Consider the following 25789-nt stretch of genomic DNA (forward strand, 5'->3'; position numbering starts at 1 on the left):
TGTCACCGTATTAGGAGTAAATCTCATTGGGTTATTATTATTATAATTCATTGATTATTACTTCTTTGTGTTTGGTTGCTGAAGGGATACCTCTTCTGAAGACCCTACTGTTTCTCTGGTCTTTTTTCCTACGCCACATCCCTGTTGGTAAGTTTTATTTCTAAATCATTAAATCTTTGTTTTTAAAATTGTAATTTCTTTCATTTTTGTTACATGTCACATTTTTAAGTGTTGTAGTTACCTAAAATAAGTAGGTTTCAGACTGCTGAGCTAGAATTGATATGCAAACTAGACACAATCAACTCCGGTTTGAATAAGGACTGGGAATGGCTGAGCCATTACAAACATTGACTCTATCTCCCCTTGTAAGTATTCTCACACTTATTATCAAACTGTCTGTACTGGGCTAGCTTGATTATCACTTCAAAAGTTTTTTTTTCTCTTAATTAATTGGCCTCTCAGAGTTGGTAAGACAACTCCCACCTGTTTATGCTCTCTGTATGTGTGTATATATATCTCCTCAATATATGTTCCATTCTATATGCATCCGAAGAAGTGGGCTGTAGTCCACGAAAGCTTATGCTCTAATAAATTTGTTAGTCTCTAAGGTGCCACAAGTACTCCTGTTCTTCTTTCTTCTAAAATAAGTAGTGCCCAGGTTTGTTTGTTTTTGAAATCAGGACTCTCAACAAATTCCCAAGATAGCCCACTTGAGGAAATTGACCCTATGAGGAAAATTTCCATTAGTAATGTTGTCTTTAAGTTGCGTCTCATTTACCCTCCTTCATAACAATTTTCTAAAAAACAGCATACTGTGTACTGGCTATAGACTTCACTTTAATTTTCCTCAACTTCTACTGGCAGATCCTCAGCTGCTTCATTTCTACCTCTATTTCTCCAGTCTATTTCCAACTTGCTATTTAGGTCTGTCTATCTTGCCACAAACTATTTTCCAATCATTTTTACTACCTTCCTGTCTCAGTGACTGAATTTTTCCAGAACAGCTCTTTAGCGGGTTATTCTTTTCCATGGAGGTATTATAAGAGAGGTGCTTCAGTGTCTATGTATGGCCTGCAGGAACAAGCCTATAAAGGAAATTCTAGTTTGCACTGTGTGTCTTCTTCACCAGAAGAAGATGACAAAAGTATTGCAAAGCCTCCTAGGGATTATCTTGTATAGAAGGCCTCCCCAGGAACTCTAGGCCAGCTCATGCTGGAGCCCCAACACAACACAGAGGTGTGACTGGGACATTCCAAGGCATGCTGAGGGCATGGCCAGCATCAGGGCCCAATTTTGGGACAAGCGACCCAGGCTTGGGGTGCTGTAAAGTAGGCAAAAGTTTAACAAATGGAGGGGAGGCACCAAAGCACGTTACTGTACCTAGTTATTCTGCAGTGACAATAGCTCATAGGGATCGCTGCAACTGAGGCCCAGGTTAGGGCTGTTCTAATCTGGACTGTGCCCCCTCTCCCTCATTGGGGGTAGCACTAGCGCATAGACCATAACACTTAGCGATGCAACTGCTATTGCAATGTTCATAGTAGTAGTAACAGGTAGAAAAAACGTTGATTTATAGAACATATAATCCAAGTAAAAGAGATATTGTTGCTAAATGTTGAAATAAGTCCTGTAATGTTTTATAAAAGTAGAAAGTGAACTGAAAAATAACTATGTTACTTCCTTCTGGGCATAGATATAAAGTTATGTTAGGACCTCTCATTTCTCTCCAAACTGACCATTTAATAAAATAAAATACAAATATTAGACAATAGGAAAGGCAGGCTGGGGAGCAGAGAGAGGATCAGGCCTTGGAAGATGGTTCCAATTTTCTTTTGCCATCTAGAACAGAACGAAAATGAGCTCCTTTTGAAGCTCTGGCAGGAAATTGATGGTTGTGGTCCTTGTTAAGACACAGTGGTGAAAGACAAATGCACTTCTAGTCTCCTTTATGAAGTACAAGCTGCCTTAAATGGTACCATTTCAGAAGTGCCTCCACATTTTCCCAGACATGTACACAAACATTAAACACACTCTAATGGGCTAACTGTAACACAACCACAAAGAGTAACCCTAGCTTCTGAACAACAGACTCTCACTAGCCATTCTAAATCCAGCAAGGTCCCTTTATTACTCTGCCCCTAACATTATGGAACCTGAACTTCCTTAGTTGCACTCAAAGAGGCACAAACAGCACACACACACACACACCGCCACCTCCAGCTGTAGGGAATCAGTCCCAGATATGCGGGACCGAATCCCCCTTTAGGGGAAACCCAAGATCCAGTCTAAAATCTTCCCCAAACCTCTTCATGAAGTAAAAAACCTGCCAAAGAAACATAATGTCTATCAAAAGCTGAGTAATGAGGCTAAAGCATCCAGTCATTTCTTTGTTTAACATTTGTGTATAGCCCCTAGAACTAATGACTCCTCTGTAAAAGTATTCTGCAAGGGGATTTTTTCTTTTGTTTTCAAAGTTAGCATAAACTGTGGAACAACCAAGAAGGCAGAAGCTAAACATTGCAAGGGGATTTTTTCTTTTGTTTTCAAAGTTAGCATAAACTGTGGAACAACCAAGAAGGCAGAAGCTAAACATTGCATGATTATTCATTGCATTTAGAAAACAAATCAGACATGTACTGAAGAGTAAAATGCTTTCCCTTTGTTTCCTTTTCTATACCAATTGCCTGATAGACCCAGAGAACTAGGTTGCTTTTTGTATCACCAGCATGGACTACTCCCAATTTCTCTCAGTAGTAAGTGCAGCAAGAGAGGAAAATCTTATAGAAGTTACAGGTGAGTACAAAATATTTCCCCTAACCTAACTGATGTCTTCCATGTATTATTGGCTTCTTTTCTGTGATCAACAAGGATAACTCAGCTGAACATTGGAAGTTATATCCAAAAGATTTGAGGGTAATGACTAGGATGTTACTTGGGGTATTTTTAAAGTCTTTGTGGAGTGCTGTTATCAGGCAAGTGAAATTTTCATCTCAAGCTTTAAATCAGTTCTCATTCCACCCAATGGAAGTCAGTGTGACTCAAAGCAGAGAAACTGAAACATTCATTCATTCTATAGTTCTAGGACTATATATTAATAGTAAGAGACTTCCGCAGTTACCTCTGGAATTGGGTTTTTGTGGGTGAAGAACTCTTTAAATTTAGCAGAATTTGGCTGATTTTGGAGCACCAAATAAACTGAATAGGAAGCTATTTCTTTTTTACTGGAAAAGTACTGAAAGGTAATAAAGTTAAACTCTTCTTTTACAGTATACACAGAGAAATTCTCATTACTAAAGTGATACTTACTTAACAAAATTGTGGTGGTGTATTAGATCCTTCATTTTCCATGCTTGAAACCTGGAGAGCATCATGAAGCATGTAATCCAAAGAGATGCCTACAGTTTATTTCAAAAAGTTTGTGCTAAACTACCTGGACAAACAGTAGCTTCAACTACAGTAGCTCCTGACAGCAGTTAGTAAATGAAAATGTTCCATCCCCAAGTCAGCCTTTGCACAGAGTTGTTCTTTGTAACTTTAAAAGAGTAAGATCATCTATCTAGAAATTAGTAGAGAAGGAACTAAACCAAACCCCAGACATGAGATGCTTCCAGATTTCAGAGAAGTTCAAACCTAGATCCAAATTTAGCAACTCAGTCCATCTCTAATATTTTATAGCTAATATTTCATGTATGTCCAAGTCATAGCTGACAATTTGTAAAAAAAACTATGATGGTATTGGTATTTCTACTACTCTTCGCGAAAACATGACATTTTTATTTACTGGCAGCAAACAAAAACCTTTAGAAGATAAATATTGAGCAAGAGAGAACAAATGAGAAGTATTGTTCTCACAGGAAAACAATGTATGTCACTGTGAATCAAGAACACCACATATTTACTTTAACATTTGACTATAATGTATTAAATTGAGTTGAAAACCCTCTAAGAGTGCATTCTCTATTCCTTGCAGTGTGCAATCTCCAATAGATGATTTCTTCCTTATGTTCACTACAGGTAGTTTGGCACAGAAGAACCCCTCAGTAATCATGATCTCTGGAGGCATGCCAAATCCTAACTATTTCCCATTTAAAACAGCAAGTTTCACTCTTGAAGATGGAACCACTATTGAAATTGGGGAGGCATTAATGAAGAGAGCCCTCCAGTATTCCTCCACAAAAGGGTAGTTTTCAAAAGCGACGTGACATTTCTTAATCAATTTAGTATCAGGTCCAAGATTAATAAAAAGAGCTGATCTTTTTAATACAATACCCATTTACTTGGAGAGATTGAGTTTAAGTGATTGTATTTTAATCTTCAATGTAAACTGGTTCATTTTTCATTTTTCAAATAACTTTTCAATAATCCATTATTCAATAAGGAAAACTGAATTGTTTCATTGTGTCCATCAACCTGTTTTTTTATTGTAAGGACTGAGCCTATCAAAATATAGAATTTCTGCTCCATCGAGAATTCTGATATTTCAATCTTTTCATTACAAATTGGGCAAAAAATTCAAAATATTTAACCTTTTCACAGAATGAAACATTCTGAATTTTTTTTGTTTGGATTCAGCCACAGGGCGAGATTGTGATGAATCCTAAAAGATGGACTCTGGCAAGGAAGCCTGTCCTATTAGGGAGAATAGGGGCATAAGGGGCCTGAAAATACAGCTCCCATCAGGTACCATGGTGACATAGGCGGACACAGAAATTAATGTTCACCTGACCTGAGACAAAATACTTCATTTCAATTTTGCTGACAGATAATTCTTAAGAAAGTTTTCTTTTCCTGTGGAAAATTTCAACAACCCCCTCTTTCAATAGGAAAATGTTTCATTCCAAGTATGACCTACTTTGGTTTTCATTTCTGAACACTTATCTGTCAGATGAAACAACAAGAGGTTCATTTAAATTCATGAGCATTTTCCTTAGTGAAAACTGAAAACTAATCCTGCAATCTCTAGCTAATGCACATTTAAGACAGTGATGGAACTACTTATAAGAGTAAGAACTAATCATGATAGTAAGGATGTGCAGGATCAGTCTCTAAAGTAAGCACTTCAGAATTCGATCCATAATCCTTTTTATTTAACAATAGCTACACACAGGTTGTTCAGAAATCATGCTGCATCAGGGCTGCAAAGGGACGCTTCTGAGTAAATGTCTCTGTACTTTATAAAGTGTTATGGATACAAATGAAGAATAAAGGAATGAAACTTCTGTTCAGAATTCCAGAGTTCTTGTCCTGGCTAAAGGATTTACAGATGAGTCTCCACAATCCTCCCACTGCCAAGTACAGTCCTGATCAGGGCCAAATGGAGATATGTGTCACCACTGGCAGCCAGGACGGCTTGTCTAAAGTAAGACTGAAAAGAGAATCGGTACTGGCATGGCAATGCTACATAAACTATATAGTTTATTAATTATATCTACAAAGTTTAGTTCACAGGGAACATAGCCCTTTGTTGATTCCCTTCACTCCATTTCAAGTAATATAACCTTCCCCTAACACTGAAATATTAATAAACACAGATCTGCTACCTGTATGAAGAAGTGTGTTTAATTTGTTAGATTTTTTGTTCAATGGCACGAAAGCTTTAAACATGTTTTCACTTAAGCAACTAATTTTTAATTGAAAAAAGTGCTAGTTTATTATACATCTTTTATACAAGGGAATAATTATCCAGCATGGGTGAAATCCTGTCCCTATTGAAGTCAATTGCAAAATTTCCATTGGCTTCCATGGGTCCAGGATTTCACACTCTGATTCTGTTTGTACTTGCCTTATTCACAGCAGTAGCCTGATTAAAATCGTAGGATAACTTGTGTGAGTGAAGGCTATATGCATGGATAAGATAAGCAGGCCTTGGTTTCTTTTTCTTGGTTTCTATATATATTCCAATTGACTTATTTTATAATTATATGGTAAAAATGAGAGAGTAAGCAATTTTTTAGTGATAGTGTGCTGTGACATTTTTGTATTTTTATGTCTGATTTTGAAAGCAAGTCATTTTTAAGTGAGGTGAAACTTGGGGGTATGCTGGACAAATCAGACTCCTGAATGGGGTACAGTAGTCTGGAAAGGTTGAGAGCCACTGATGTAATCAATACAGATAATCCAACCAGAGTATATAGCAATGTGTATAATATTCAGGAGGAAAGGTCAGACTGTTGTAAAATAAATTATTCTTATTGGGCAGGTGTTTGATATGCTTGTCAATCCTGGAGATAATGTCCTTTTAGAAGACCCCAGCTACTCAAGGACTCTGTCAGCAGTGAGTATTGGTTATGTCTGCAAAGCAGTGCAAAGTTCCTCCTAAAGTCAAGATGAAGAGGGAAAGTTTGCAATATGTGATTTCTCTCACTGATTTAAGTATGCATCACATGTGGGCCACATCTATGGATATCTGGCAAGTTATATATTGCAGCAGAGACCGATCTGTATTTCAGTAGTCATGGGTACATTTTGAATAGGATCTCTTTCAGGCCTCCACCTGTGCACATACAAAATTAGGCACATGTAATATATGCATTCACTTGACTTTCAAGGCCAATGGATTTTGAAGGTGTAAGTTTAACATGTATAAACAGGTTTTTGACTCTTGAAAGCAGGGTGGATTGATTTACATCACCCAATGGAAAGCCTCAATTTAAATAACTGATTTTAATCAACTTTTCCATTTGAACTTCAGTTATTTTCTAAAGAAAGATTAATTCTCAGGGGTTGATATGACCATTAAAACATGTTAATTTACAGCTAGATTTGGTACATATTTTTGCTACATAGGACAGTACATTGTAAGTTTTCAGATTCTTTACTCTACATTTTAAATATATTAGAAAACGGTGACTTATTTGCTTATTTACCAGATAATTAACTTCTGCTCATGATTTATGTCAAGCTGCATTAGGGTGGTAACTGGGATTTAATTAAAACACACAAAACAGCATATAACATTTAGGTTTATTATACAAAACCACCTTTACATTCTGGGTAAATAAACTTCTCTTCTCAAAACATGTTTCCCATTTACAGCTAAATTATAACAAGTTCAAGCCTTAACATATTTTGTATTAAATTCAGATTTCATTTTAAACATGTTTATTTTAAAAGAGAAAAACCATTTAAAAACAGCAACATCAAACATTTCCAATTTAAATAACAAAGTTTTCCCCAAAAATCATTTTATCTACCCTGACTGAAAGTGTGGACACAGGTGTTTCCAGCTACCAAGTGTGGACACATACATATGTGCACCTGCAAAAGCATGATGCATGCAAAAATGAAGCTTGGCCTTTGGAAAATGACTTTGCAATCTTGGATGTTCTTTTATATGACTATCTGAGCCTTGAGTTTTCCGTGAACTGTAGGGATACGTCAGGCTGCACTGAGGCGAAGAATGACACTGCACTGCAAGGTACTCTTCATTATATGATAGCTAGGGATCCTAGTGCCTTGAGGAAGCATAACAAAACACTGACGAGTGTATTGAAGAGTTCAGGGATCCTTCTAGAGAGCAGGGCCGGCTCCAGGCACCAGCTTGCCAAGCAGGTGCTTGGGGCGGCCACTCCGGAGGGGGGGGCGGCACGTCCAGCTATTTGGCAGCAATTCGGCGGACGGTCCCTCACTCCTGCTTGGAGCGAAGGACCTCCCACCGAATTGCCACCGCAGATCGCGATCGTGGCTTTTTTTTTTTTTTTTTTTGCGCCGCTTGGGGCAGCAAAAACCCTGGAGCTGGCCCTGCTAGAGAGCCGCAGAAACAGCTACACAGCTAATGCTCCTACATCAGATATACATTTATTTGACAGCCCAGCAGAACCAGCAACTTGTTATCCAAGTAAGATATCCCATGCAAAAAAACTAACCAAATGCAAAAATCAGGTTCCTACTGTAACTTACTTGAATTACATGTGTGTGTTGTCAGATTATCTATATGTGAATGTATGCATATACACAAGTAATGCAAATAAGTTATAGTAGGAACCTCACTTTTGGAATTTTTCACACTTATGCATGTCAATTCCCTACCTTAATTGTTGCATTCAGTTAGCTTGTTGCATGGAATAGCTGTGTAATATCTTTTTTATGGGGAAAGTGTTGGTTCTATTAAGCAATCAAATAAATATATAGCTGAGTGTGGGACCATTAATTGGGACCATATATAAAATATGGACTATGTTGAGAGAAAGATTTTAGGACATAAACTTGAGATTTCCACATTACTTATGAGTAACCACATCAGTGGTTTTGTAATGTGCATTTAAGATTGTTTGAAGTCAGTCAATCTAGTTCCCCAATTTCTCATTTCAGATCAAATTTAAGGTAAAGAATTTTTAATAATTTTGATGAAGCATGCACAGAAGTTCTATGGCTTCACTGACTATTTCTGAACTGCTGACTGGGCTACAAGATTGTGTGTCATGTCTGTCTTCTTTCTATTAACAGCTGAAACACTGGGTTGTAACATTATCAAAGTCCCTACTGACAAGCACGGTATTATTCCAAAAGCTCTGAAAGAAATTCTTTCCAGGTGGAGACCAAAAGACGCAAAAAAGCTGAACAACAATCTCCCCAAGTTCCTCTACACCGTTCCAAATGGTAGTAATCCATCTGGAACCTCATTAACTGCTGACTGCAAGAAGAAGATATACCAGGTATTCAGTACGAACCTGACATCATCAGAGTTTTCATAAAGAGAGAACATTTTGTTTGCTATTAACCAATTTATAATACAGAACTAGAATATTTTCCCCATAACAACATGTTGATTCTGGACCTACTGAAAGTATAAAAGACCCCAGCTGCAAATATGTCTATTTCTGTTCCTTGTCATCCTACGTGATCATTTTCATGGCCTATACCTGGTGGCATGGATAATGGTAGCCCCAGCGAGCTACTCAGTCGTTTACCCTTTTGTCAATGATCACACTACTGTCTTCTTCTGTATAGTAAAATATCACATAATAATTGCAGCAAATAATTGACAGTTTCAAGACCCGTTCCTCTTTTTTTAATTTTACCTCTCTTTAGCTTGCAAGATGTTATGATTTCCTTATAATAGAAGATGATCCATATTATTTTCTTCAGTTTGAAAAGGTAAATATTCACTTGTGCTTATTTGTATTCCTGTCACACATGCTGTCACTTTGACAAGGAGAAATACATTTTCAGCTGTCCACATTTAAATAAAAATGTTTAGGTGACCACTGTACCCAACAATCAAACATCTTGCATTTTACATATGTTTTGGCAGACAGAGAATCTCAGGTTTGAACTGGACTACTATAATGTTTTCCTACACAGAAAGAGTTGCAGATCAGTTGTTCAGTAGTTAAAGACATTTATTAAAATGTACACTGTCAAAGGTTAGAGGCCCAAAATATGACTTACCTTAAACTTTCTTTAGTATGATGGGAAAGTTGGGGCAAATGCATGCATACACATTTGAAATAGTCTAACACCCAAGTGCTTGCTAATGATAGAATGTGCATCCTTGAAACCAACTTGTCCTTACGTGGGTGAAAAAATCCAACCTTGCACACATGGAGGCGTAAGAACTGCTTAAGTGTGTACATGGGTGTTTGCACCCATATAGAATGGGTGTAAACATGTGTGTGTACATACAGATGGATACAATGCTAGCTCATGGTGCCATACCAAGTCTATGGTTAAGAGAGGTTCAGTCCATAGCACTCATTCCAGAGGAGCACACCCTACAGTGGGAGCACACCCACACTTCAACAAGGTACAAAATGTACCACTCCACCCACCACTGGACCCAGCCACAACTGTTGGCTAAAGTAGCGTGGAGGAGAATGGTTAACGTAGATTCATCCCAGGCCCTGCTCTTATCCTGCTGCTCCCTAGCCCTTTGTGGAGACTTTATGCCACTACTTGCACTAGCTTAATACAGTGCCCACTCTTATCACTTTGTACTGGCCCCTGCACAGGGATGGACACAAGGAGAAAGAAGTTGCTTGCTGTGCTCATTGCCACAAAGCCAGTCACAATATAGTCCAGAGTATTTTGTTTTCTTGTTAACAAGAGTGAGTCATATTCTAGTATCACAATACTATATCATACGTATATATATACATATTCTAGTAACACAATAAAATAAGGGCCATAATAAGCTACTTTTTTATATTTAAAGACTAAGGCACCATCATTTCTGTCAATGGATGTTGATGGTCGAGTGATCAGATGTGACACTTTTTCTAAAATTATCTCTGCTGGGTAAGTCCAATTTCAAAATGCTGTGTGATATGCGCCATTCTACCAAAACATTATCATTCCCTCTATACAGCTCTGATTAAAAAGAGTCTCACATCTTTTACTTTTATGGCTGCAAAAATATTTTGAAGCTAGAATGTCACATGCTGTAAAGCAAACTTTGGCTATGCCATAAAGCTCAGTTAAGGACGAGCAGCTCATTAGAGTGCCCTTATGTACAAAGAATTGCCATGTGATCCCTACTGCCCCACACACACACCTTTTTTGTTTTCTTTGCGGTGCCAAACCCTGTGAAGCACTCTTCAGGGTGCGGTGTCTTCTCCATTTGTCCTAAACATCAAAGCTGCTTTTGACATTTTTTCCCCTCTCTAAATTCCTTGGGATATTAGGGGCTGTCCTTTCTTGGCTGAGTTTTGAATGGCCAGCAACGAGTACCCTTTCATTGCTTTAACTGCAAATAAGTCTGTTGTTTTGGGAATCCTCTGCTCTCAATCAGCCGCTTTTTATCATTTAACCTGTGCATGTGCTCCCATGAAGCATTGTCCCTCAGCCTGTCAACAGAGTCTTAAATTCTATCCCTATGTATGAGCTAATTTATTTTGTTTTGTATTTTATTTTATTTTGTGTTGTGCTCTTTATAAATAAATCAAACCAAGGCAGAGCTATTTTACACAATGCATAATAGAACTGAACAATTGGATTTGGTTAAGATTCACTCACCACAAATTTAGTGATCTATCAGTCAGATACTAACAAAGGGATAATGCTGAATTCATGTAACAAACATTAGTGGACTGTACATCTTTGTATTAATAGTTTTTTTTTTGTTTCTTAGGTTGAGATTAGGCTTTTTAACAGGCCCCAAACCTCTTATTGACAGAGTTATTCTACATATGCAGAGTTCAACGATAGCCAGCACTTTCACACAGGTAAGTGCCATTGCACAGTCACACAATTATTTGACCGGACTGTTTTTAAAAACTAAGTGCTTGATCCTGCTTTGCATACAGCACAGTAGGAGAAATAGCAGAAAAGCACCCATATGTATGCAAGTGAGTCCACTCCACATGCCTCTCAGGGATGCATTCATCAATGATGTGTGTATCATGCTGTGCTGGGAGTTATATTGTCCAGTTGTATATAGGCACACGAAGTTACATAGGAGGTAGTATTTAATAGTTGTATGACTGACTCATATCCCCACTGTTCTTTAAAATAACTTACTTATTTGCTTCCAGGATAATGGAATTCTACAGGACCCAGAGAGATGCAATGCTTGCAGCAGCAGACAAGTGGTTAAAAGGTCAGTGAATGCAACACACACTCATGAACACCTCTTTATTGGTGTTAATGTATATGCAGATAGGTTATGGAACAGCACAGATTGATAGATGGTAGGGCAGAAACTCAAAGACCAGGGTAATGTTTAACTTAGAGCTTGTGAACATGCCAAAGTTTCACCATTTTAACTAAAGGTGCAATATTGCACTTATTAAGTTAAGCCAAGCAACTTTGCACGTGGACACTTTACACTGGTTTGAATCTGGTTTACATCAGATAAGTTACCCCCCACTAAACAACAATGGGGATAACAGGGAGCAGTTGGCTTATAAAAAAAAAATAGAGAGCAGAGTAAAGGTGCACTCATTGATTGGTATTATCTTGCCTCTGTGTTCTGCTATTCATTGACTCACCTTTCAGTTCCGATTCCAACTCCTATTTATTAGCTGCACTACTTCAAGGCCATAATGTACACTCTTATGGAAAAGCTCAGGAACTTGGCAAGGTTGATTTAATGAAGTTTCTGAGGAATGCTTCGCTCAATGTGGGAGTGGGGGGCAGCAGAGAATAGAGAAGAAACTGGGTACAGACTCCGAGTTCAGGGGGGTGGCCACTCCACAAAGATACAGTGAGACTGTCTTTGCTATCTGAGATGGAGCAGCCTTCTTCCTGTTCACCGCCCCTTCCTCTGGCCAGTTTTCCCTTTTAACCGCCCCCCACTTCAGAACAAACCTTGCAGATGCACCTCACTGGCGTTGAACAGGCCCAGAGGAGCTTGTTAGTCTCCTCTTTGTCAGTGTGAGGGCATGCCTCTTCACAGGGGCGAGAAAGATGAATCACTCAGGTGTAAATAGCTCCAGAGAGGTACCAACCCCTGTGGAGGTTTGCATGTACTGGTTCAAACTGGTTCCAGGGACAACAGACAAGGAAAGTTCTTTTGACATAAAATAGCTGGGTTTAAACTGACTGAGGACTATCTTTCTGATCCTGCAAACAGTTTCCACAGCAAAGGTGACTTTACATAATCCCCTTTTGGGGCAGATTTTAAATAGTCCCAGCTCTGGACTGAATCCTGGCACCTTTACTCCACTCTGGAGGAATCAGTGGGCCAGAAACCATCTGGATCTCCCAACCAAGGCATATCCCCAGTGGAAAGGGGATTCCCTGGTGATTGAGGGCCAGTGAAATGGCAAACAGACAGACACACATACAGCCTGTGGCACAGCAGCATGCCAGCATGTGCACCTTAGAAAAAAAGGGGCATGTTGGGGTTGGAAATATGGCTGGGAGGGTTCTGGCTATTTTGGACTGCCAGACCAGTGCAGCCAGTAAGTAAAAGGAGCCCCTCAGAAGCAGGACCAGCTGCAGGGAAAATGGCACCCTGGGCAAACTTGTATTTTGGCTCCCCTGACCCCCCGCTGCCTCCCTGGCCTCCCATCACCCCTGGCCCCTTCTGCTTCCCCATACTCCCCATTCATCCCAGGTGGCCCCCACTGAATCCCCAGGCTCCCCACTCCCCCTACCAGGCCCCGCTGCCTCTTCCCTGCATTGCCCCGAGCTCCTTTCCTTGGCCTCACACCCCAGGCCCACCCTGCTCCTTGCCTCTTGACCACGGTGCTCCACTTACCACGGCACCCTGGGCGGTTGCCCATGTCATCCACCTATAAGGCCAGCCTTGAATAGAAGCATTAACTATAGGGGTCAATACCAGTTCCACGTATAATAAAAAAAACCACTTGGCAGAATACAGTTTTTGCTGTACCTGCTATGTGAAGTAAAACCATTTTCAGATCTTATACTTCATAGTGGCTTTTATATTCACTCTTTCTCAGTTTAGTCTTGAAGTGGAAGGGGAAATTTTTTGAAACTGAAAATTCATGTGATAGGAAAACCATTCCCCATAATGCTCTGGTACTAGCAGCTCCATTACCCTGGATCTCTAGACACTTCCACTTATGCTGTAAGATCAGAGCATATTCTAGACTTCATTCTGGGAAAAGAACCAGAAAGGCTACATAAGGTAAAAGTTAGGTAATGTTTATGGTCTAGTAATCTCAATATCATTTGGTTGTCATGCCTGTTTGTTTAGTACCTGAGCTCCAGCAAGACTTTAAAAAGTGAAGCTTAACTGTAACTGAGAAGAGCTAAAATTAAAACTGACTAAAACTAGTTAGTTGTAGACATTGACCATATAATCAAGAAGAATGGTGGAAAGAGGTGAATATGGAAACTGCCTATTTTTTGTTTGTTTATTTGTTTGTTTTGAATAAAGATAATCAGCAATTAATTCCACAAACACATAGCATGGAAAAGATTACATTTTAAATTCTGGCAAAGTCAAATTAGCATAAAAATGATTATTAAATGTATATACAAGGCACCACCATAGAAGTATCTGGGTGCACTTTACATAGTTTAGACCAGCAAAGAACCATTTCCCCAATGGGAGCATAAACTCAGTGCCCCTCATAGCTATCAAGCCATGAAACAGGAGGATACCAGCAGGGAGACTGTAAAAGTAAATTCCAATTAGTAGAAAGCATGAATAAAGATGCCTTTTTCTGATTCTTTCCAAATGTTGCCAGGTTTGGTCAGCTGGATTTCCAGTGGGTGCAAATTGCAGAGGTGGGAGCCTGCCAGTGAGTACATCACTGCTCCCAGCTCCTGTGAGCTTCTCCTGTAGATCAAACAGTGGAAGTGTTCTCACCAATGCAAAGGCAAGATTTAGAGGGAGAGGTGATCTGTAAAATAACTAGGGCTTAGATCTCTCACAGCTTCAAAGATTGTAATAAATACCTCCTCAAAATGTTTTGCCCCTGCCAACAGAGCATCGCTTCCATCTTATCCAGGCAGAGCAGAACATACGTAAACCAGATCGATTTCATCATCCAGAGCCACTTCTCTGACATACACTTGATGAATAGGGACACACTTCCATTTAGGCCTAATGAAAATAAGACACAGACCTGAGTGTCACCAGTAGTACACTGATGGCCAGAAGCCTATGGCACCTCATTGTTTGCCTTAGTGGCTACTCACGTACATTGAACAAGAGGGGGAAAGATTGTGTTTGTCCAGTTGTCACTATGTTACTTCATCCTGCCTGCCAGGCACTTGGCATGTGTGACCCATATGTTTGTAGAAGCATCTGAACCACGGTGCCGCTGGAGGCTAGTGTCCTTGGGCTGAAGTACTGCAATGTAGATTTTCAGGCTGTGAGCTTGTGCACATATGACTTACAGTTGCGGTTGCTCCCTCGCTATACAAAGCACAGTGGATTTGACTGATCACTGTACTGTCACAATTGCACCACTCCGTGGATCCAGCATCACATGCAGACAACTGATGAGGCTAGGCTCCCACAACCAAATCCAGACGTTCCTGTATGTATCCGAATCTTCTGTTATGTCAGGTGTATTGTGTATGTTTCCTTCCCTTCGGAGCATGATTTTCTAGTCAGTGGCTTACTCTACAGTACAGGATTTAGACCTGTATAAACCAGTCTACAGACGTCATTCACTTTCCTTTGGGTAAATAAGCTCCCTGGGACACATCTCAAGTACCCAGCCATCTATTTGTAACATCAATTTTCAGAGCTACTGTAAAAGGAAACTCTAGTTAACAAGATGTTTGATTGCCTCCAGTAATCCGTATGTTTAGGATTGCTTTCACAACATTAAATTAATTCTCATCTATTTGCTTGAGAGACAGGTGAAAGTGTATTATTATACAGGGGACAGGGAGGGTTGTTTTGTGTTTTTACTGTCCATGTTTGGAAGTAAGCTGCCACAGAAAATGGCCTGGCAACCTAGGTCTACCTCAAGATGTTGTTTATGTTCTTTAACAATGCAGAGAAGCAGGTAATGGACAAGAATGCAGGAACTGCCAAGAAGTAAATCCTTCAGGGGATAATTATATTACCCAAGTGGCCAAGAGGGATGTCCTATTAGGGAGTCTACTCTAGAAGACCACCTAACCAGGCATAAAAGATGAATGGGGCTTTTTTTAAACTACAAAATCATCCAAAGCACAGGACTTGGTGGTGATGGGGGATTTCAACTACCTGGGCATGTTGAGGAAACAATACAGCAGGGCACAGATTATCCAACAAGTTCTTGGAACACATTGGAGACAACTTTTTATTACAGAAGATGGAGAAAGTGACTAGTGGTGACACTGCTCTAGATTTGATTCTGACAAATAAGGAGGGACTTGTTTGAGAATTTGAAGGTGGACGACAGCTTGGGTGAAAGTGATCATGAAATGACAGCATTCATGATTCTAAGGAACGGTCTGAAGGAAAAACAGCAGAATAAACACAGTGAACTTCAGAAAAGGCAGACATTAGCCAACTCAGAGAATTAGTAGGTAAGATTGCATGGGAAGCAAGTCTAAGGGGGGAAAAAGCACCAGGACAAATAATCTGGGGAGGCTGGAATCTCTGTCACTGAGGGTTTTTTAAAACAGGTTAGACAAACACCTGACAGGGATGGTCCACATAATATGTAGTCCTGCCTCAGTGCAGGGGACTAGACGAGCTGACCAATTGAGGTCTGTTCCAGTCCTACATTTCTATGATTCTATGTATGCTGGTAACAGGAAGACCTTACCTAACATAAGCTAACATCAGAACTGAATGTTCTTTGCCTCATTGTTAATGAGTTTACAGCCTACCATTAAATTAACTATACTGCCGACAGGCAAATGTCAACAAATGAAGCTGGGGAGACCTATTGTAAAAAGTGGGAGGTTACATACAAACACACTCTCTGTGAGGACTATTTCTTCTGGAGAGGCATGTAATTCTAGAGACAGCACTTTCAGTGTGAGAGACTATGCAAACTACTACTGTGCTGTAAGTCCAGATAACTTTGGCACTAAATGGTTACAAAACACAGCAATCTGCTGACATTCCGCATCATATTCATCTGTCATGTGTTTGTGTTTAACTAATCTTTGCTTTATTTTATGGTTTTCTATTATTGTTAAGTTGCCAATAGATCTTACTTTAGTTAAGGTAAACTGAACTGAGTATCTGACTTATCTGGAGCATTTACTGATTAGAAAAATATAGCTTTGACCCCAAGGAAAGGCAAGGTAACTGCTTGGATACGTGTGTAAAGGGCCAAGAAGGCCAAGGTCTTCATGCAAATCAGTGCTACAAAAAAGCTGATGGAGTAAACTCTATATAATACTATGGGTGAAATCCTGTCCCTATTGATATCAATGGCAATATTCCCATTTTGGTGTTTTCATTACAGATGCAAGATGTACTTTTACTCAATGTCCATATTTTATTTACAGGTTTGGCGGAGTGGAACATCCCTACTGCTGGAATGTTTTTATGGATTAAGATTAAGGGAATTTCCAATGCATACCAGATGATTATGGAAAATGCTTTGGAGAGAGGGGTAGGGAAAGACCTAATGATGGGGAAACAGCTTTAAAATAATGTAAACTTTATTTGGAACGGAACTATGTCTGTTATTCTGACTATTTGTTACTGAATTAGTTTATGACTCAGGTGACGTTTTCTTAACAGGTCATTAAAGAATAAAATTTTAGTAGCTGAAATGATGGGATCACATTATAACAAATGGGAGCTGGGTTTGACCAGTTGTTCATAATACTAACATTTTACTTTCCTTTTGAAAGTTGTTTCTAATACAATAAAACGGCACTACATGATGTGAGAACAGAGACTGGCCACAAAGAATAGTCACACTTCAAACTCAAGTATGCACAGAAAAATGCCTTAGGCCCCAGTCCTGCAACGAGCACTGCCCACACCCATGAGATTCCCAATTACTTCAGTGCAGCTCTGCACAAGCATCAGGGTCTAAATGCCCTGTTCTCAGGGCAGAATTGGGGTTTTAATCTTTAGCCATATTACAATTGTTATATTAAAATTCCACATATAAGATGTACAGTATGTTAGATATGCCATCATGGTGATAGTAACAGCGACGCAGCACCTAGAAACACTGTAGCCATTTCAATGTACTTTACTTGCATAATTTTCATAGTGATCTGAACACCAGAGTTGAAATCCTGTCCCCATTGAAGTCAATGGGAAGTCTTGCTATTCAACATCAAAGAAGCCAGGATTTCATTTTAAATGTATGTGTATATAGAGTATAAAGACCAAGTTACAAGAAACTGGTAATCATTTGAGCCTATTGACAATTAGAAAACAAAATAGAACACACTAATAAATGCTTTTTCCTTTTTAAACATCAGATAATTTGAAATGGGTTGCAGAAATTCTGCAAAGAGAAAACTAGCAAAAAAATTGTAAAATGTGAAAATGTGCTCTGAAGTCCAAAAAGCTTAGCTGCAACTACTCTTATCTGTACTAGTTATTTGACTAGCTTATAGTTTTGTACAGGATCCCATCATTCTTGTAATCAAGCTGTTGTCTTAATTTTCTTCCAATGCAAAACTGTACACTGTTCTACTCATGATCAATATGGATCCCTTTACAATCACAAGGATGAAACTTACAGTTTTTTTAAAAACAACGAGGAGTCCTTGTGGCACTTTAGAGACAAACAAATTTATTTGGACATAAGCTTTCGTGGGCTAAAACACACTTCATTAGATGCCTGGAATGGAACATACAGTAGGGAGGTATAAATATACAGCAACTCCCATCTTTTCATATGCTATGTATTTATACCTCCCTACTGTATGTTCCACTCCATGCACCCGATGAAGTGGGTTTTAGCCCACGAAAGCTTATGCCCAAATAAATTTGTTAGTCTCTAAAGTGCCACAAGGACTCCTCATTGTTTTTGCTGATACAGACTAACACAGCTACCACTCTGAAGTCTTTTTAAAGGCCAACATCCATTCGGTTCCACTATTATATTGTGACATAGCCTTCCATTTTATGCAGACCCCTACTATCCCCACTTCCTCCCCCTAACAGACCACAAATGCCACCTCCTTAAAACACCGGACCAAATTCACCAGTGTTGTATACGGTGTTATACTGTTGTAAATGATCTCATGTCAGAAGCTAGTCAAAAATGGGTGATATTTCTAATTTCAAATTCTGTAGGGGCCAAGTTCAACTTCTGGCACAAAAGGATATTATCTTCATTGACGTCAATGAGAGTTATAGCCAATTACACCTAAGCTAAATTTGACAACAGGAATTTTGAGAATGTTGTGGACATAGCTAAATTTCGTGGCTGATCAGCTTTTTCTCACACCTTGCTGTATTTGCTCTGCCTGTTATTCCCTTTCCCCCACCCCCTGCTTTCTTGATCCTAGATGTGTATGTTATTCAGTTTGCTGCACACCTGCTGAATACTCAATTAGTACAAGTCCAAGTTTAGCACAGCTTGAAGTTCACCACTTACATCCATTTGCTGACTAACTCGCACCTGACACGTAATTTACACCATTGTTTACCATTCCACTACATTTGGCCTGTAGATTCCCAGGGAAGCTATATTCATTCAGTGCAGGCTGAATCGAGTCCTTAGATTTTACTAGATACTGAAGCAAAGAATTCCCCAGTTTGATACTAGTTGTGAGTCTTTTCTGCCTATTAGCTATGTCTAAAATGAGATAAACTTGGTATAACTATAAACAGTTTCTGATACGGGATAGTGTAATGGTCCTATTTTACATGCCATCCTCTCAAACTTCCTTGCATTCAAAACATTAAAGTCAGTAACATCTTTCTTAGGTGTCTTTGGTTCCTGGACAATCGTTTAGCATTGATAGCTCAGCTCCTACTCCCTATGTCAGAGCTTCCTATTCTTTTGCTTCTCCAGACCAGATGGACCAGGTGAGTGTAACTGGTGGTGTTGTGCATCACTGGGGCGACTTACATGATCAGATTCTATTGTTCATGTAAATTTGTTGTTTGCATGCAGACTAATATTGGACTTGAAGACCCTTTTTCTTGCATTTCTACCAAAGTAAAACTAGCATTTATTTTATGGAAAGTCATTAGTTCAAGTCTCATTTTAAAAGTTTATTATTTACTAGACCCACTGGGACCAAGATTCTAATTTAAGTGTAAGTTGTCCTCTTGATGTGTGTGCATAAAATTCCCATTCATGTATCAACCACAGATCCATACACACACAGTTGTAGGTGAGTATAAATCACAGTCTTCTTCCTAACTGCTGCAGAAAATTGATTTTCTTTTTCCTCTGTTAAGATGGTTATTGGTTTTCTGATACTGAGTCTGTCTCATCTAAGCTTTTAAATTTATAATACATTCTGGTGGATGTACAGATGAGTAGCAAGTTCGACACTCTTGTCCCCCTTTTCCTGCCCACTGTGAACCACTGCCTAACATTATAATATCCAGTGTTGTTTACCCCATAATCACATTTAAAATTCTCTCTAAATTATGCACCATAATCAACTCTGTTTATTTTGAATGGTGGAATGAATCATGCAAAATTGAAGAGAGATGATGGGGAGAAAGGCAGGCAACAAGGATACCTTAAAGTACAAAGTAATTTACTGAATGGTTAACAGCCCAGTATATGAGCAAGTATGTAAGTCGTTGCTTGATAATTAGAATCCTATCTAAGTACTAATATGGCCCCCATTATTGTTGTGCCAAAGCATTTCACAATCTGTAACATTTATCCTCACAATACCTCCGTCAGGTGGGCATTATCCCCATTTTAAAGAAGGGGAGCTGACGCACAGAGAGACTAAGCAACTTGCCCAAGGTCACACAGGATGTCTGTGATGCAGCAGGGAAATGAACCCAATTCTCCCAAATCCCAGACTAGCACCTGAACCACTGCCCCATCCTTCCTTCTATCTGTCTCCAACAGTGACCAGTTCCAGATGATTCAAAAGACAATGCAAGAGCCCCTATGGTGGAAAATTACAGAATAGTCAGCCCACAGGGGAAGTTTGTTCCTAGCTACAGTCATCTAGAGGTTGGCTTATGCCCTGATGTGTGAGAGTTAATATCCCATCTATGTCTTTTGGTATCTAACAACGATGGTTCTTATTAACCATAGAAATATCCGATCCTTTTTTTAAAGCCTCTTAAGTTTGTGATCACTAATGCCTAGTGACTGTGAGTTCCATGGGTTATTTATCCATTGTGTATTATAAAGCACTCTCTGGGTATCTTGCTGTAATAGATACAAAATATGATTTAGAAAAGCAGCATAGAGAGAATCTGCACCATGTTTTCACAGTTTTAGATGAATAAGCAAGATTAGTGGCTACTAACACAATTTTAGGGTAAAGAAAGCAAAATCAACCCTCAACTTTTTTTACATACTTCAGTATTTCCATGTGTATTTCTCAAGAAGGCAATCTTATTTTGCTTTCTAACACATTTATTGTGCTACCTAAGACACAAGAATTGCAAATATGATCATACTTCTCCCCGCCGACTACAGTAGTTTGAGACTGACCCTGTCTGCTGGAGTAGTGGCATATTTCTCCCTCTCTCTTCACTGGTTGGTGCTTTGTTTACTGCAGAACAACGTCACTATATTATCACTAAGGAGATGCTTGACACATTATGAAAAAATATTTTCTGATACTGACAATTGCCTTAATGCTTAAATTCTGAAGCATAAGACAGCAACCCTGGGGCAAAAGTACCAGCTCATCCAGCCATTGCAAACTGGTCAAATCCAGCTATGCCTTGAAGGTCAAATTCTCAAAGCAGTGTGCAGTGGTGAGGAAAGGGTGTTGTGTTGGGGTGTGTGTATATATACACACACGTACTTGATGAGATATTGCTGAAATGCCTTGCAGACATAGTGTTCTGAACAACATGTACATGGAAAAGCTGGAGAATAGTGATTATTAACAGTTTGATATCAGTGGTCACTGTGTTAGTGACTGCTATCAGTATTATGTCAACTCAACCTTTTTCTCTTTTTATTTTTTCATTGCAGGCTTTCCAGAAGCTGGCTGAGCTTATAAAAGAAACTGTCTGAAAGGATCAGAACAAACTGGCATTTTTAGAAACCTGGGTTCATTGACATTTACAAATTGTGTGCCTAATTTCACTGACAAGTCTAAAGGAGTGATTTTATTTCTACTTGCTGTAATTGCACATAACTTTTAATTTTATTCTTACTGGGCAATTTTGCCATGATGCCATCAAGTACCATGATACCTGATAATAACCAGCACATAGACATATAGTAGAACATTACATTTTCAAAGCACTGTACAATTATTAACCATTTAGTTCTGATTTCTGTGAGTTAGGTAAGTAACTGTTATCCCCCTATTACTGAGGCATGAAAATGAGGCACAGCGTTTAAGAGACTTGCTCAGGGACACACATCAGGTCAGTAGTAGAGTTAGAAATCGAGAGCTCCTGACAGCCACATCTGATCCCCAGGAGCTGACCACTAGACCATCGCTTCCTTTCTTCCCAGACACCGCACATACATAATGAATTTGATTTTATTTTTAATAGGTGGGTTTCTGCCTGTCACCACGAGAGCTATGTACCCACTGACTGAAAGCAAGTATTTCCCACCTGTAGCTCTTCTGCCAGGGTGGGGTCAGCAGCAACAAGGGCTGGGTTCAGTATATAGGGGTTCCTCTTAAAATTACAACATTATACCAACTCAGACTCCCACACAGAGATCTGAGAAAACTAGATACCTCCTATGGCCACCTCTAATGGATAATACTTCCCCACTCGCAAGTACTGAGTCTATGTAAACAAAAATGTTTATTAAAGAGAGAGAATACAGCATTAATTTCGGAAAACACAGCAATGAGGATTCAAAAGTACACCGACACCCATCCCTCAGCAGCTTGGGTGGTGTCCTTTGCCTCAGTTTCCCACCTTGCAGTGTGAAAGTCCAATGGACAAATATCCCTTCAATACACCCTTCCTCCTTTCCCTATTCTACACTCTATTCATGGGTTGTTGTCCAAGGTCAGCAAAGATCCCAAGTCTAGAGGTTCCCCTGGAGAGGACTGACACCTTCATTGAGGACTGCTGCTCTTTCTGCCGTTGCTGCTTGCAGCTGTCACTGCCACCTCGACTGCTGCTCTGCTGTGTCCTTGGTCCAGTCCGGCTCTACTGCACCATGACCAACTGACCCAGCTATTAGCAATCACAGGGCACCTTTGATGCCATTGCTGCATCTCTCACCATGCTGCCTTTAGCCACAGTGCCACATTTTTGGATTCCACCACCTCGCCTGTCTCTTAGTGATCACAGCTGTATTGATCTCACTGGATAGCGGGGAAATTCACTGCTGCTCCCTTCTCTGTGTTGCCTTTTATCACAACACTGTTTCCACACCAGGTCTAAGACTCAGTCCCTTTGACCAGCTTACCAGTAACTTCAGCTTTAGTGATCACTGAAAAGAAACAAGGACTTGTAATTGAGTCCAAGCAGCTCTGTCTGAAGGAAGAAGATCATCTAGAACTGTTAAACACACTCCTCACCACCAAATAGAAACACCTGTTCCCCTCTGATTTTCACTTGGATTTGAATCACTACCCCCACACTGAGCAAGTGAGGTTACTGTTCTAGCGAGCCCCTGAATTAGGACATATTAAGTATGATTCTGCTGTCCTTTAGTCATGCAGTAAGAATAACAATATTTCATTACCCATGCATCCAAGATTTAAGTGAATTTTAACCTAAAACAGCAAAGTTGATCACCCTGGCAAAGTAGGTGTGTTTAGACACCTAAGGTCTGATCTTGAGTTTTTTCCTCTAGTTCATCAATAAGTAGCAAGAGAGATTACTCAGACCACTGACTTACATACTCCAGCAATACCATTACTAAAATAGCCAGCAGACTTGTTAAAGAGCTAAACCCCCCACTGCCAAGAAGCTACATGCACTTTCTACAGCAATCTTTGACCCTGCTGACATGAGGTACAGAAGTAAGACATGGGGTATGTCTATGATGCAACTGAAGGTCTGATTTCAGCCTGGATAGACATACCCACACTAGCTTTAATCTAGCTAGCACAGCTAAAAATAGCAGTGAAGACACAATAGCACAGGCTGTGGAAGCCTGCCCAGAACCCTGGGTGCGAATGTGCATTCCTAGCCTGGGCTGGGGTCCACGTTACCACATCTTTGCTACTATTTTTAGCCATGATAGCTAGATTAAAGCTAGTGCACATATACCTAGCCAAGCTGCATACACAATGAAAGGGTGATCCCCACTCCACCAACATAAAGCATGAGTATCTGAGACCCTTAGCATAGCATTTAGGGATGGGTATAGGCACCTCCTCTAGCCACTCAGTAAAGCCCCCATACAACCTCTGTGTAGCAGCTAAGCACTGTGGTGCAGAGGGTCTCATGCTAGTTCTCCACACCACAGGAGAACTTTACCCTAAGTAAACTAGCGTTTCTTGCAGAGTAGGGTCTCTCACTAGGCTAGCCCCTACATAGTTTAAAATTAAATCCAGAAGTGATAAGTCATCAGGGCCGGCTCCAGGCACCAGCTTAACAAGCAGGTGCTTGGGGCGGCCCAGGGAGAGGGGCAGCACCTGCAGCAATTCGGGGGCAGCAGGTCCCTCACTCCCTCTAGGAGCAAAAGACCTGCTGCTGAACTGCTGCCACCGATCGCGGCCTTTTTTTTTTTGCTTGAGGCGGCAGAAATGCTGGAGCCGGCCCTGTAAGTCATAACCACATTTCAGTACACCACAATGTGTTTTGCTTCACCTGCTTTCAATAGAGCTATGCTGGTTTATATCAGCTGGGGATCTGACTCACTATTTCTTGTCCTGATGAGACAGAAGCACCTTAGCAGGAGTGGGAAGCCCTCAGGCAATGGAAGGTATTCTCAGAAGAGAAGGAAATTATTAATCTGCTCGAAAGCTTAGCTTCAACAAGCAAAAAAAACCAGTGATTCTTTTTTAACTGGAAACAAATTTTAAGAATCTTGTGTGATTAACATTCTCTTTGTAAAAAGTGAAATGCATCAACCTGTTCCAACGTAACCTCTTAAAATTACAGCACACAATAGAAACTCAATCACAGCAAACAGCAAAGAGCACTTCCTTCTATAAACCACAACTCCAAAACAGACAATACAAATGTATCTAAGCATTTTATGTTTATATGTTGCTAATGTAGTATCCATCCACATACATCCTCCATAATCTTTTCTTCGCATATCTGAGTGTTAAGTAGAAATGTATGGCATCATACATAAGTGCATTGTGGTCACTTTGCACTGGTTAAGCCATCATAAAAAAGCCTTTATTTTCCCCATCTTGAGAGAATACCCACTGGCACAGTCTCTCTTTACTGTAGGAAGGCCTGACACTTCCCATTATAGGACCCTGTTTTCAGTTGATTATAACTTTGCCAAACTTTAACTGCTTAGCCTGAAATCTTCCATATCAGATGCCTGCACAGACAACCTTAGTTCTGACATTGCCTAACTTGGAATCCTTGACTTTGCAACCTTAATGACATGTTTTAATGTAGATTGGTTTGTTTTGGGGAGCTTAGGCAGAGGAGTTGTATATTTTAGTATAATATATGAATATATACATACACAAGAGAGGGAGTGTGAACTGTCTTTTGCCTTATCTTAAGAAATGCCTAATCTTTGTAAGAATAAATCAACAGTTAAGTAATCATTTAAATTCTAAATTCTATTTTTTGAATTTTAGAATGCTTTTTGATTGACCTCTTGATTGGTATCAAGCTTAAATGATATTTAATATGGATCTGTATTAAAGGTTCCTTACTGGCACCAAGATCACCTGTCCAGAATATATAGAATAGAATTAGAGAAGCTGATGCTTTCTGATAAGACCAGTTTACTGTTATGTGATCTCTTACACCCTGGTGATTTTCTATGTTAAATTAATTTATTAAAACTTGTACACATTGTCATATCATCATTTTATAATTTATTCATCTTTAAATTGTATTCTATTTAATGAAATCTATATTAAACATATACAGAGAGACATTGTGAACTCTTATGAGTGTTTTTCCACCTGTCTCAGAAGATAAATCGGACTTCTGAAGTGATGATTAAATTATCCTACAGAGTCCAGACTTCAGAAATGAAACAAAAGAATGCATTTTACATCTAACAGTAATATATGTTACTATCAACTTCCCCTTTCTTCCATTTGTTTTATATATTTATTAATTTATTATTAATAATCATTATTTTTATTATTATTTTATAGCTGCATTTAGTTCCCCTCTAAGCCCAGGTAATTTTTTTAACCATTGTGGCCTCTTTTTTATTATGAGATTGTGGCTTTCTGCTCATCTGGTCAAATATTATTAAACAATTCCCAATTGCCA

At 39.5% G+C, this 25789-nt stretch overlaps 1 pseudogene; it reads left to right on the plus strand.

Moving 5' to 3' along the window:
* Nucleotides 1-25789, plus strand: LOC128838586 (kynurenine/alpha-aminoadipate aminotransferase, mitochondrial-like; annotated as a pseudogene).

The sequence above is a fragment of the Malaclemys terrapin genome, chromosome 5 (assembly GCF_027887155.1).
Source record: "Malaclemys terrapin pileata isolate rMalTer1 chromosome 5, rMalTer1.hap1, whole genome shotgun sequence".
Classification (NCBI taxonomy): domain Eukaryota; kingdom Metazoa; phylum Chordata; order Testudines; family Emydidae; genus Malaclemys; species Malaclemys terrapin.